Raw genomic sequence first — 15,054 nt, forward strand, 5'->3', positions numbered from 1 at the left:
AAGTAAGGTAGAAGCTTTCAGAACAAATTGTGCAAAACATCAAAGAAGGAATTCTAATACAGTTCAATGAGATGAATGGGACTTGTGCTTTTAGCTACTGAAACTGAAGCTTGATTTCTTTATGTGCATGATCAGCTTAGCCTTCAAACTATTCAATAGGATGAAATTGAATATAGGTATTCATACACAGGACCAAGTGTGAATGTATGTAAAAATATCTCAACGCTATTCATATGAACAAAAATGGGTAGTGGATCAATTTCTGCCAGATACTTATCTCTTCAGAAGTCTGGTTTCCATTATCCATGAACTGTCATCTATTCCCTTGGCTATGATTTATGTTTCCTCCTACATCCATGGTTCACATTGTGTGACCTCCCCTATAATTCCATTTTTAAATATTGGAAAGCTCCGGGATATAGAACTTGGTGCTCTTCTCTATTTGTAGTCACTAGTTAACCTCGTCTAGAACTGTAGATTCTAAAACTTCTGACATCCTGGTAAGTAAAAAATGTCACTTCCAAATTTAGAACTTCTTGGTGTTCAATGACTAATAGACATTTTAGTAAAACTCATACTGAATTTATCACATTCCCCCCCACAGATGTTCAACTTAACTCAGTTCATTTGCAGCAGATATAACAAAACATCAGATACTGGATATTGTATAATGAATAGAAATTCATTTACTTCAGTTCTAGAAATGTGGAGATTTAAGAGTATGAAACCGGTATCTTTTTTCTCCATTTATTTATTTATTTTTAATTAAAAATTTCTACCTCCTCCCCTCCTCCCATTTCCCTTCCCTTCCCCCCATTCCCCTCCCCCTCCCTCTCCAGTCCAAAGAGCAGTCAGGGTGCCCTGCCCTGTGGAAAGTCCAAGGTCCCCCCCCCCTCCATCCAGGTCTAGGAAGGTGAGCATCCAAACAGACTAGGCTCCCACAAAGCCAGTACATGCAGTAGGATCAAAACCCAGTGCCATTGTCCTTGGCTTCTCAGTCAGCCCTCCTTGTCCGCCACGTTCAGAGAGACCGGTTTGATCACATGCTCCATCAGTCCCAGTCCAGCTGGCCTTGATGAGCTCCCATTAGATCAGCCTTACCGTCTCAGTGGGTGTGCGCACCCCTCACTGTCCTGACTTCCTTGCTCATGTTCTCCCTCCTTCTGCTCCTTATTTGGACCTTGGGAGCTCAGTCCAGTGCTCCAATGTGAGTCTCTATCTCTAGCTTCATCCATTGCCAGATGAAGGGTCTATGGTGATATGCAAGATATTCATCAGTATGGCTATAGGATAGAGACATTTCAGGCTCCCTCTCCTCAGCTGCCCAAGGATCTAGCTGGGGACATCTCCCAGGACACCTGGGAAGACCTCTAGAGTCAAGTCTTTTGCCAACCCTAAAATGGCTCCCTAAATTAAGATATATACTTCCCTGCTTCCATATCCACCCTTCCTCCATTCCAACCATCCCATTCCCCCAAGCTCTCCCCATCCTCCCCTTCAAGAACCTCCCACTTAGCCATTCCATGATGGAAGGCAGAAAGACAAGAGAAGTTGAGATCAAGTAAGTGAGATCCAAGGTATAAACCAAGGTAGGATTTATGTGAAACGGTTCATTTTTCTCTAAAATCAACTTGAATAATAATCTAAACCTGGTCCATTCATCAGAAGAAAGCACTCCTGGCCTAAAGTTCATCTTGTTAGGAAGAAGTTTCCATCATTGTAATGGGGATGTTATTTCCAGCATATGAATTTAAAGAGAAGCATTGAAATTAGTGAAGCCAAACAGAGGTTCCTTTTGAGTTTTGTATAAGTAATAGAGCATGCTCATAACAGTACTCACAAGGCCTTGCCTCATGTGGTCCTGCTAACTGCATTCTCTTAGAAGGAATGTTTCTACCTTTACTTCAATTGAGTCACACTCTCCTTGATACTTCTTTTCTGATTTTTTTTTCTTGATTATCAAGACAGGGTTTCTTTGTGTAACAGTCCTTGCTGTCCTGGAACTCACTTTGTAGACCAGGTTGGCCTCAAACTTAACAGAGATATGCCTGCCTCTACCTCCAAGTGCCAAGGTTAAAGGCATGCACCACCACCTCCCAGATCACTATTTCTTTGAACAAACTAGGCATGCTCTTGCCTTTGGGCCTCATCTTAGAATTGGTTCCTGTGTAGACTCATAGTAATGCATCAAGTCACAGTAAGATCCTCCATCTACCCTTGTATTTCTGTAACATTTTCCCCAGTTCTCTTCTAGATACTGTAGTCCCTAGTCTTGCTACTGCAAGTTACGTTTCACAGCACTTTTCTCTGTCTCACATATTAACCAATTTAGCGTGACTTTTGCAGTTATTTTATTGTCGTTCTATGACAATGTCTATTCTTACCAAGAAGCCGAAGACATCACTTGAATGTAAGATAACAAGAAAAGCCAGAAAAAGGATAACCATTTCATTGTGGTATATTGCAGATATGAAGAATAATACTGGTAACATCCCAGTTAACTCCAAATGGATTTGTTTTCTCCTTATGTTGCTAGTGTACTGTATTCTATATTGGAGGTTGGCAAGGGGGTGGAGGAAGGAAAAAAAATAATTTTAAGGTTTTTCTTTTTGTTTTCTGTGTTGATCCATTTAAACCTCCTCTTCATTCCTTAAGTGTGCTCCCACTAAAAGGATTATGCTCTTTCCTCATGACAAAACTATTCATTTTAAGGGAGTGCATATACTTGGAACTCGAGAGAACTCCATAATTACATGAGTATTAGAGTAATTAAGTTTGATATGACCCAGATGGGTATTTTCCTCTAACAGAAGCCTGTTTTTTTGTGATAGGATACTGAAATGTTCGCATGACAACGCAGCTGGAGATGTGATGAGCCCCGAATAATAAAATAATATTCACAATCAAAGACAGCTTAATGTGGTTGTTTTTAAAGCTTATTTTTTTAAACAACCTACATACTACATATAATGTCTATGATACCCACATTTAAGAATATGTAGTATAAATGCATGCATTTCAAATTTAAGGTACTATAAGTGAGTATTTCCTGCTATGTCCCAAGGAACATCATTTTATGTAACACTCTCAAGGAAAGACTGGAACTCCTCTCCTCTAAGTTTCTCAGAGATGAGGTGGTGCCTACCCTCTACTTACTATGGTGTTCTTTGATCTTACATCTACTGCTGGGAAGTCCCGGAGGAGCTAGCTATGCACTGTATTCTTCAGGCCAGATGTAAGAATGCAGGGTTTTTGTTTTTATTTTTACTAGCTAAACCATTGGTTGGCACAGAGTCTGAAATCTAAGAACTGATATTTGCATCTGACAGAGATCACTTTCCTTAACAACCAATCTGTAGAAGAGCTGTGTCCACTTAGGTAAACATTCATACCAAGCTTATTTACTCTTAAACAATCCTGATGTACAGCGTTGACCTACATTAGAACGCACAGTAAGGAGTAATGATTATGAAGCCTCATGAACTTGGTTGGCGCCATATGAACAATTTCTCAGTTGAACTAAAGCGAGCTAAAACCTCTTGACCCCACTAATCAACAGCGCCCCTTTCCAGATGACCCCCAAAGGCCCCTGTGAGAATTAGCCATGTTTCACAGAAGAATTTGACACCTACCACTGCATTTTCCCCTGAATCGGCCATGTTTGTTTGTTTATTTATTTATTTATTTATTTATTTTGGAGACAGGGTTTCTCCGTAGCTTTTGGTTCCTGTCCTGGAACTAGCTCTTCTAGACCAGGCTGGCCTCAAACTCACAGAGATCCGCCTGCCTCTGCCTCCCGAGTGCTGGGATTAAAGGCGTGCGCCACCACCGCCCAACTTGGCTATGTTCACGTACTGGCTTTGTGGGAGCCTAGGCAGTTTGGATGCTCACCTTACTAGACCTGGATGGAGGTGGGTGGTCCTTGGACTCCCCACAGGGCAGGAAACCCTGACTGCTCTTTGGTCTGATGAGGGAGGGGGAGTTAACTGGGCGAGGGGGAGGAAAATGGGAGGCGGTGGCGGGGAGGAGACAGAAATCTTTAATAAATAAATAAATAAATAAATAAATAAATAAATAATAAAAAAAGAATAACAAACACATAGAATGCTCTCATGGGATCTATATTCTGAATTTCCCCCTTATTTTCCTACTCTGTTCTGTTTTGTACCACATACTCACACTAAACCTTCTGTGTCTTGTTCCTAAAGGTATAAAGTAAATTTTAAGCTATAGATATTTTTTTTACTTAGGGAAAGGCTCTTCCAATCAGCTTTTATAAAAAGCGGCTTAATAAAGGTTTTTGTTATATTGCTTTTACTTTCATTTAGCTAATTTTTCATTTCAGGAATCATACCTCAAACTTCCACTGGTTATTATCAAGGTGAAAAATAAGAATCACTTACTTTCTAAGTATGTTTTATTAGTGTATATTCTAATATATATATATATATATATATATATATATATATATAATTTATAGGACATCCACATAGTATATTACCAAGTCCAAAACATTTGACAATATATTTGTAGTACAGTACAGATTAGGTACAGTTTATATCTCTGAAGTTGCTGTTAGGTTTTAGTAAAATGTTACATTATCCTAGAAGGGTAAAATCTTGACCTCTAGTACCTTGAAATGTTGCCAAAGGTTTTGAATAAAAATACAAAAACACCAAAAAGAAACCCCTTCTATTCATGTTAGTGATGACAGTAAGCTGTGCAAAGGTTTTGTGATGTGAGTTATTATTTAAGCAGGAAAATTAGTTATGTGACATATAGTATCAACAGTTTGAAAATTAAAGATGAAGAGAGATGTCTGTTTTCATTTTTAATAATTCAGTGCAGACTGACTAATAAGTCATAATTTTTAAAGAACAAAGGGGATCCAATGAAAGAGAAGAATAAAGCATCTCTATTGTGTATTTCCTCCACAGCTAATGTTTCGATCTCTTTTTACCTCCTCTGTGCTAGTCTGCTCTCCCCATGTGTACCATGTACAACTTGAAATACACACTTGAGAATGCCATACCTTTCTGCCCCTATGTAGAAGTTTGAAAAAAGCTGAAGCCACTGAAGTTTGGCTTAAGAGAAAATAAACTGAAAAATGAAAGAAAAATGTTAATAAATCTCAATGAAAAGAAAACCTGCCATGATTGAAATCACATGCATAGCCGACCAAAGATTGTCATTTACATGGAAACAAACAAGATTTTAGTATGATTCCTATGCTGTATTATAGTTAGAAAGTATGATTAACAAAATCTTTTTACAATTAAAACTCCTATCCAAACATGAAGTAAGTAAAATCTTGTTCTGGGCTGCAATTTTGAGACTGGATTATTTGATGGATCAGAGGGGTAAACAGTAAGAAATTGTACGAAAAAATGTGATTTTGACATATTTCATGACTTTTTACCTGTCGTGTCCACTACCAGTTACTCTGAAGCAAGAAGTCTCTAAGGAGAAGCTAGATAGTAAAAGAATACAAGTGACCATCTTTCAGATTATGCTTGGTTCAAGATTGAATCCCAAACTTTCACAATTATAGAACAATCTGTTCAAATAACACTCTACATTGGAAAGAGCAGCATTGAAGTGACCATATTGGGAGTCACATGCCACATCACCAGAGAATCATTACACAGATAATTTTGCAAGCCCAACCTTAAACAACATCTCCATTTTCCCCTATGTTAATATAAGTACGATCCCAGCCTTTAGGATGGACACAGAATGAGCTAATCATTAAATCCTCTGAAGCAACTATATTGGTTGCCTAGGGGAAATAATAGATGTCAGGCTAATTAGATTTCTTTTCTATAACTTTATTGTATGACATGAATGAAAAATATTGTCATGTCTCCTCAGGGTCAGTGAAAGCAGAATGTCTATGTTTTAAAATTAAAACTATGTATTTTAACAGATTTAAATTTCCCTTAAACAAAATATTACTAGATAAAATATAAATATATTGTCAAATATTTTAGGCGTTTATTAATTATTCCATTTAAATACTGATATCATGAAAGCATATGAAAAATTTTACCACTGATTCTTATTTCGATGACTTCTAAAAAATATTTATTTATATGGTCCTTAGTGTAATGGCATATAATATAATGTTGTAGTCATGTAATTATTTTAAGTACAATAACTTTGGAAAAGGCACGATACTGATTTAGTGTCTAAGCGGTTAGACAAAGAAGTTCTGTCTTAGCAAGAACAGAACATTTCTAAGATAGTTCCTCAGGTGTACAAAGTGATGAGCAGAGGTTTAAATGGTTAATGTTTCTGGTCTGTATTCTATATTTAAACCACATACTTAGCCCTTAGCGGTGGGCCTGAAGTTAACTTACAAAGTAAAAGTATTCTTAAATTTCCTAGAAGTAAAGAAAATACTCCATAATTTCTTATTCATTTTGTGTATTATACACATGTATTTATTATGTGTAATGTGTGTGGGCATGAGAGGAGAGCTCCTACCTAGTCACTTTCTTCAAACCACATTTTTGGAATATCTTGTAAATTTTCCTTAGTGTCATAGGAGAGGTGTGGAGCTCAGAGTGAGGAAATATGAACCCTATTTTCTGTTAAACCTCTACTAACTTCATAAGGAAAGGATTGAAGGAGATGTCATTTGCTATGGATAGAATAAAGGGTTTGGGCAGTGAGGCACTTCCTGTCATGAACATTTCCTATTTAATTGGCTTCAGTAGGAAAGTGGTCTTCTGTTTCCCATGGCAGTAGCATCCACTCATCTGTCCTTCATGGTGTTCTTAATGTATTAGTTTCCTCTGACTTTCTGAACCCAAAGTGGGTAAGTAAGAAAATAATTAAATAAACAAATAGAAAGTAAATAAACATAGCTGGTTTACAACAGAAATAGAATCTGTCAGAACTCTGGAGGTCAGACTCTAAAACCACCCTGACCTTCTATCCTCTGAATCCTCTCCCTCAATAGTGCATCCTTTGGTTAAGTTTATGCTGAGTTATTGACATTCTTCAGTCTTTCAAAGAGAGATGACATGCTTTGCTCATAACCAGGGAGCATTTCCTTTTCCCCAGCATGGCTTACAGATAAGAGTTTTTGTTAATGAATAATCAATGTGTCCCATGAAAGCATTAACTCTATACTGATAAAACAGTGCACGAAGATTACCAAAAATACTCCTATACTCAAACAAAGTTAGAGTTTTTAACACATTATCAACAAGGGGCAAGAAACAGAAAAACACTGATAAGTCAGAAGACAGACATTTCTCAGCAGAGGGAGCAGGATGTGCAATGCATAATTATGAATCATGAAGGTACAAGTAAGCAACTGTATGAGGTTTATTATTAGAGCAACATAAGCTCAAATGGAGACAAACAACAAGAAATAAGCTGAAAATGAGCTGTTCTGGAAAGTTTGCATACATAAAGAAGCATTAGGGACTGTTTTTATATTCACAAAGGAGAACCACTGAAGGGGCAAACCCAGGATGGTGATATAGCCATGTTTGCATTTCAGATGTTCTTTTTAAAAAAAAATCTCATGGAAAGATATAACTGAAGGCTTTAAAGTACTGTGATAGTTTTGGCTGAAATGAACTAAACCCAAACCTAGAAATAAATGTGCAGAATTGATTTGCATTCTGTTAGAGACAAAACTGTGGAAAATAACCCATGACAGATATGAAATGGAGAAAATCCAGAGCAGGTATAATAAAAGTGTTTTAGTAAAGAGACATGATTTTACCTTTTGAGGAGATTTCCTGAACTGTTCATCTGCTGCAGTGTAAATGAAATGATAAATTGATCACGGTTGACAGGTGGGAAGAGCAACAGACTACACGTATCACATGGAAGTGTCATTTCTGGTTGTGTAACTGATACCATTTTGCAATTCCTTCTTCTTAGATCTTCAATAGACCTCAGATCTTCAAAGAAAACTGCCAGTCTTTTGGGACATAGTTCATGTTCCTCATGAAATATAGATTAGTCATGAAAGCTTCAGTAGGAACTAGAATCAATTCCTGATATAACCATACAATAACAGATGTTGGGAAATCTGACATTCAATTTTTTTCTTAATTGGAAATTTCAGTGGAATTGGTCCACGGGATCATCAACATCAGAGTGAATCAATTTTTAACTTGAATCAAAACCTCTGTATCACAGAGGTATTTACAGTATGAGTTATAAGGGATCTCCAGAGACTTTGCTGAGTCAAGATTTTATTCTATCTTAAAATATATCTGGAAAGTGTAGAAACATTTTCACAGCATTTGATGTAATCAAACAAATTTTATACTGCCTTTTAATGAACCAATAGTATTTTAATCTTGTGCTTCTTTTGTAGATGTTTTTGAATGTAATTAAGATTCACATGATTTCTCATTCAGATACATACTATGAAGTACTGTAGAATGAACATTCAAACACTTCCTATTCAGTGATTGCTTCTTTGCTGTGTAATATATATTATCATTTCCAATATATATGATATACTTGATTGTCATTTGATAATGTTAATTTATACTCCATCAATGCATTATTCTAAAAATAATCTGTGACTAAATGGGACTTATTTAAAAAAAAGTAAGTAAGAAGAGAATACATTGATCCTCTATGTGCTTTCTAGGTAGGGAAAATGATATCAGACAATTTACTATAAATATAACACCAAGAATAAAATATGAAGGAGTAAGTCATAAATAAAGTTACTCATTACAGCATCATTCTAAATAATTTAGTAAGGAAACATTTTATATGTAACAAAACGATTAAAATATGCATCATTTGGAAGCAGGGTGAGAGTATATGATACAGTTGAAGATGGTCTGTCACTTTAATTCTGTAGTCAGGTCTCTCACAGAAATTTCCTGTGAGATAAAACATTTTCTCCATGAGAGAGGAGTAGGCTCCTAAAACTAGGGAGGTAAATAAAACTTGTAACGTTCAAACAAGATTGTCAATATGTCTACTAAGTTATATAGAAGAAACTATTTTGGAATGACACTTTCCAACTGGCGACCCACCTGCAGATTTTGAAGGGAGATGCAGAGACACAGGCGTCATGAGCCATCACCCAGCCCGGAGTGGACTTTTTGGTGACACAGCTGCTTATCAGCCATCATATTCTTAAAAGTGAGCACTCCTTTAAACAACCCTAATAAACTCAGTGGTTCACTGACGCAGACTTGGGTATAATCTTCTGTGATCTGTTTGGAGTGAATAAATGCTTGACAACATAAAAGATAATGAAATTATAGGAATAGGAAAAGGCAGACATTACTTTTGATATGAAAATGATCATTCTCTAAGGTAAAGAAATGCCGCGCACCACGCCCATGTGTCTGCGCTCTGTGCACTAGAACCCAGTTCGCGAGCTTCGGGCAAGGGGCTGGAGGTTGAGAATACAGACGCACAGACAGACCGACACACGCAGAGACAGACCCACACACGAACCTTCAAACGCTGGTTCAGAAAGCCCCAAGAATTGCCCCCTTTATTGTGTTCAGGGGCAGATTATATAGAGATAGCCACGCCCTAGCCAAACCCACCAGAAACCACTCTCCTGCTATCAGGAACTCCTGAAGGTCTCGTGCTCAGTGCAGCTCTAGGCACTCAGATCAGGGGAAAAGAAGTTGTTTACAAGAAATTCAGGATCTGCGATCTCAGTGCTCCCAACATCGAAACAGTATAAGCTGAGGAGTATACTTTAACATGATATGTGTGCATATATGCACATTTAAGTCATGTGTAAATCTTCATTTTTGACTCAAGTGGATCATCTTTTCTTGTAGATGGAGGCTGTTTCTTCATTCTCTGGCCACCTAGACCCAAAATAATCACACCGAAACTATATTAATTGCTATACTACTTGGTCAATGACTCTAGCATATTCCTAGCTAGGTCTTATATATTAAATTAACCCATTTCTATTAATCTGTGTCACCGCATGGTTGTGGCCTACTGGTAAAGTTCCATCTGGTGTCCAGTATCTGTCTCTTGCAGAGGCTATATGGTATCTCTTTGACTCCACCTATTCACTCCACCTCAATTAAACTGAATAAATATTCAATTATTTGAAATGACTTAGGAAATGCAATACATTGAACCAAAGGTGTATATGAATGCATTTTAAACTTTAAGAATAATTAACCAGAAAGCTGTTTTACTTTTTTTACTGGGAAGACTTCTTTTTTTATAAAATTGTGAATAATTTCAATTCCAAATTCTGATATATATATATAAACTATTTATATATATTTATAAGTAGATAAAATTATGCTAATTTCATTCATAATCTGAAATTTTTAGAAAGAGAAAAAGATATCTATTTTTAAAAATCAAGTTTAAATTTTACACATTAAATAAAACTTGTTAATGTCAAGTGTAAATGTCAGTATGAATTTATGACTTATTGTATTTATAAAATGTATGTATATTTTTAACTCAGTATCCTGAAATGTTCTGGAAGCAAGGAACATCCCTAAAGCTCCGACTGATATCTACAAATCCAGCTCTCTAATAAAATATCCCAAGGCCCCCTGTAGAATTGCCCAACTGAGAATCTGAAACAGGTTGTAAGTAAAGTGAGCATCCAGTATCCTAGCATATCTGACATCATGGACTCCATTAATGAAAGAGAAGCCTCTTTCACTCCTCTTTGCAGACTCACTCTTTTTTTCTGCCACAGCCAGCTTTTGGAAGCCCCTCCTTGAACTCAGCTTCAATCCTTGGGGACTCCATCTCTTTGTGTGGACCCAGTGTGTAGTAGAGTTTCTATTCTTTAGGGGCCCACCACCTAACTCCCAAATAAGTATACAGAGACTTATTCTTACTTGTGAATGCATGGCCTTAGCGTGGCTTGTTCCTTAAAATCTTTTCTAACTTAAGTCAACCCATTTTTCTTCTACATTTTGCCTTTGGACTTTTTACCTTTCTTTATTCTATGTATCTTTCCTTCTTCCTTATTCAATGGTTAGCTATTTTGTTGGGTGGTTGAACGCTGGAGCTCTCCTCTTCTTCTTTTCTTGTTCCTTGCTTTTATTTCGAACCTAGATTTCTCTTCTTTTTATTTTTTCTGCCTGGCAGCCCTGCCTATCCCTCTGCTGCATAGCTATTGGCTGTTCAGTTCTTTCTTAGACAAATTAGGTATTTTAGACAGGTAAATAGTTTTACAGAGTTAAGCAAATGTAACATAAGATAATACAATGTATCTTTTCATCATTAAATATTCTACAGTATAAAGAAATGTAACCCATCATAAACTAACATTCCACAGCATTTTCCCCTTTGGGCTAAATAAAAATGAAGGTTTTATCTTTAGTACAGAAAAACTATACACCACAAACACAGTTATCAAGTAAGAATTGCATTTACAGTATTAAGTCCATTTGTATTCAGAGAAAATGCTATATTATCTAGATTATCTTAGTAACTTCAAATTTTTACACCGAATTTATTTTCTTTTTTTTTAACTTTTTTTTTATTGAGAAAAGAGAAAAAAAAATTTCCTCCTCCTCCCAGCCTCCCATTTCCCTCCCCCTCCTCCCACCCTTCTCCCCCTCCCCCCACTCCTCTCCCCCTCCCTCTCCAGCCCAAAGAGCAGTCAGATTTCCCTGCCCTGTGGTAAATCCTAGGTCCTCCCCCTGAAGTAATAAGAGCGGCAGGGCTGCGTCCCCAGCACCCCGGCTGCCTGCTCAGCTAGCTTATGCCCCGAAATAACAACACACAAACTGTATTCATTTAAACACTGCCTGGCCCATTCTCTTCTAGGCTAATTCTCACATATTAATTTAGCCCATTTATAATCATCTGTGTGTAGCACCCCAAGGTGCGCTTACCAGGGAGATTCTAGCCTAGTCCATCCTGGGTCGGAGCTTCATCCCGGGAACTGGGCATGGCGTCTCTCTCTGAGGCGTCTGCTCCCGAGAGAGCTGTGGAGTCTCTGAGCTCACTTCCTCTTCCTCCCAGCGTTCTGTTCTGTTTACTCCTCCCACCTATCCTCTAACCAATAAAATGGGCCAGGGCAGTTCCTTTATTAGCCAATGACCTTCCTCCATCATTTCCCCTTTTTCGGTTTAAACAAAAAAAAAAGGCTTTAACATAGCAAAATTACATATAACAAAACAGTTATCAAGTAAAAGTTACAATAATCTTTGTCATAACTAAGGAAAACTATAACTATAACTAACTATTCTTAACTCCATCAAAGACTCCAGAAAGATACAATACTACCTAAGCAAACAAGAAAAAAGCAACTTTTAAAACTCTAGAAATGATAGAGACATCTCGCTGCCTGGACAGTCACCCAAAGTTCTTTTGTACCATTGGGGCATCCATCTTCAGCCTTCAGGTCCATGGTATCCAGCAGACATTTCCATAAAGCAGGAAAATTCAAAGTCAGTTCAGTCACTATCTGTTGTGTCCTGCAGAATGTCTCGCAGACTCTTTCATGAATCAGGAACCCCGAAAGATCATCTCACCTTAGGCAAGTTCAGTAGTCCTCTCTCTGCGGGTTCTCTGTGTCCAGTTTATGCAATAGTCCAGGCAAGAGCAGTTGCTTGCCCAAATGGCTATCAAACTCCATAACGAGCCTCTTCGATGACCATCTTCCTCTTGAAGTAGATTGGTGCTGCCAGGAGCAGAGTGTCTCATTGTCATGAAAAGTCCTCAGTTATTAAAACATTAAATGTCCTATTCTGTAACCTTTGAAAGACATGAAGAATGTCTATCTAAAATATATCTCTATATATCTAGAAAATCTAACTAACATGACTACAAGCTTTACTATTATCGATGATTATCCATTAACAACCTATATTTCTTAATTATACAGTACATATTTAAATGAACTACACAATCACAATACCTTAATCAAAACCAGAAACAGTTATACATATAACAAAATTGACCTTAAATCTCTATCAATAAAGCAAAATCTATACTAATGCAAATTATTCATATCTATATCATATCCCCCTTTAAATGTAAAAGAACGTTTATAAACCATATTTGGGAATATGGGCGCAGTTATTTCTCTCCAAACTGCTTCCTGGTGAATGGGGGCGTCGTTAATTAGGTCTTTCATGGTATAACCTGTGTGCTAGTTTCATCTCAGTTGGCAGTTGAGCGAAGCAATTTTCTGAAGGTGTTCACACCAACCCTTCAGGAGGGCGTGGTCTATCATAGCATATCGGGATAAATGCAATCCACAAGGTCTGATCCTCTGTGAAAACAAAAGAAGAATCTCTTTTCCAAAGTATCATATCCTTAGATCCAAATTCTGAAATCATACCCTCATGATATCCGTTCTGGTTCCACTTGGCAGCCCATATAATGAAATGTCTCTCTGTACTTAGCTCCTTCACAGTCAAAAATTTTAAAGAAAACACAATGTACATAATCCAGACTCTCTGTGAATTTTCCATTTTTATGTGGCTTATTTTTCTTTATTTCTTTTAATCTCTTAACTATCTGTACTCTGTCTCTTTAAAGACTTTACTTTTACTTTTTTAAACCATTAACTTTATTCTCTATATTCTTTTTCTTCTCTCTCCCAAGCCTACGTACATTCATCCACAGTGTGACTCATTTAGTGGTCTGAATCTGTCCTATTGTGAATCTGCAATTTTTTACTATCCAGGGGCACTTTTGATTTGCGCCTTTAAATCACTAGGCGCTTTAGAATCTAAGCTGTGACATTCCTAGGTTAACTTTTTGCTTTTTGAGCGTATATCTTTGACCTGGAATATCTCTGTAGACCAGGCTGTCTTTGAACTCTCAGAGATCCGCCTGTCTCTGCCTCTCAGGCAGTGGGATTAAAGGTGTTTGCTACTACACCTTGAACTCACAGAGATCTGTTTGTCTCTGCCTTCTAGGCACTGGGATTAAAGGCGTGTGCTACCACACACAACAACTCTCTTCCTTTTTTTTTTAACTTTAAGAACTTTAAATTTTAGTCTGCATATATTTTTAACACACTTCAAACCATTTAGAAATTTTCTTTGTCTTTGAAGCTCTCTTTACTGTATATCTCTCTTTTTCTGACCACACGAGCCTTAAAATTACTGAGCAATATGGGTAGGATTAAAGGCGTGGCTTTGCCAGCTAGATCCAGTCCATTCCTTAGCTTTCCAGCCTCATGGCTGAGGTACTGGCTGTAGCCACGTTTACTGCGACAACTCTATGGCATTTCAAGGTTCCTGCCAGCAAGCGAGCTTCAGCAGCCTTTGCTTGCAAACGGCACGAACCGCCTGCGTAAAAGAGTCAAAGTTTGCCCTGGCAGGACAGCCCAGAAAGCTGGCATTTTTAAACGGCGCAGCTTTTTTCCTGCTACGGCTGAAAACCGAAAAGCATGCTTTCAGCTTTTTGTCAACACCATTTAAGTGTTTCGTGGGAGGACCTCTTAATGAGCTGCAGGGTTCTGTAGCTAAAGCTGAGTCAGGAAGCCTCTCTCAGATGAGGCGCCCGCTTGCCTCTAGCAAGCAGAGCAGACCCGAGAACACAGCGAGTCTAGTTGCCATCAAACAAATCGTAGCACTTTACTCCAAATGCTCTATTCAAAAGCTCTGTCTCTCGCAGGAGCCAGACAGAGATCTCAATGGCAGCACAGCCCCGGGAAGTCGCGCTTTAAAATGACACAGCGTTTTTTCTGCTACTGTTGCCGAATCAGGAAATCTCTCTACAGCATGCCACCAACAAACAGCAAAAATCTGTGTTAAACTCTCTTTCCCTTATTTTTAAGCCTTCTCAGGTTTTTTTAAATGGGTTTAGTCCATCACGTGGGGCGCCATATGAAGTAATAAGAGCAACGGGGCTGCGTCCCCAGCACCCCGGCTGCCTGCTCAGCTAGCTTATGCCCGAAATAACAACACACAAACTGTATTCATTTAAACACTGCCTGGCCCATTCTCTTCTAGGCTAATTCTCACATATTAATTTAGCCCATTTATAATCATCTGTGTGTAGCACCCCAAGGTGCGCTTACCAGGGAGATTCTAGCCTAGTCCATCCTGGGTCGGAGCTTCATCCCGGGAACTGGGCATGGCATCTCTCTCT

Source organism: Microtus oregoni, unplaced genomic scaffold (genome assembly GCF_018167655.1).
Source record: "Microtus oregoni isolate MIOR12 unplaced genomic scaffold, Mior012 000037F_ref0000500, whole genome shotgun sequence".
Taxonomy (NCBI): Eukaryota; Metazoa; Chordata; class Mammalia; order Rodentia; family Cricetidae; genus Microtus; species Microtus oregoni.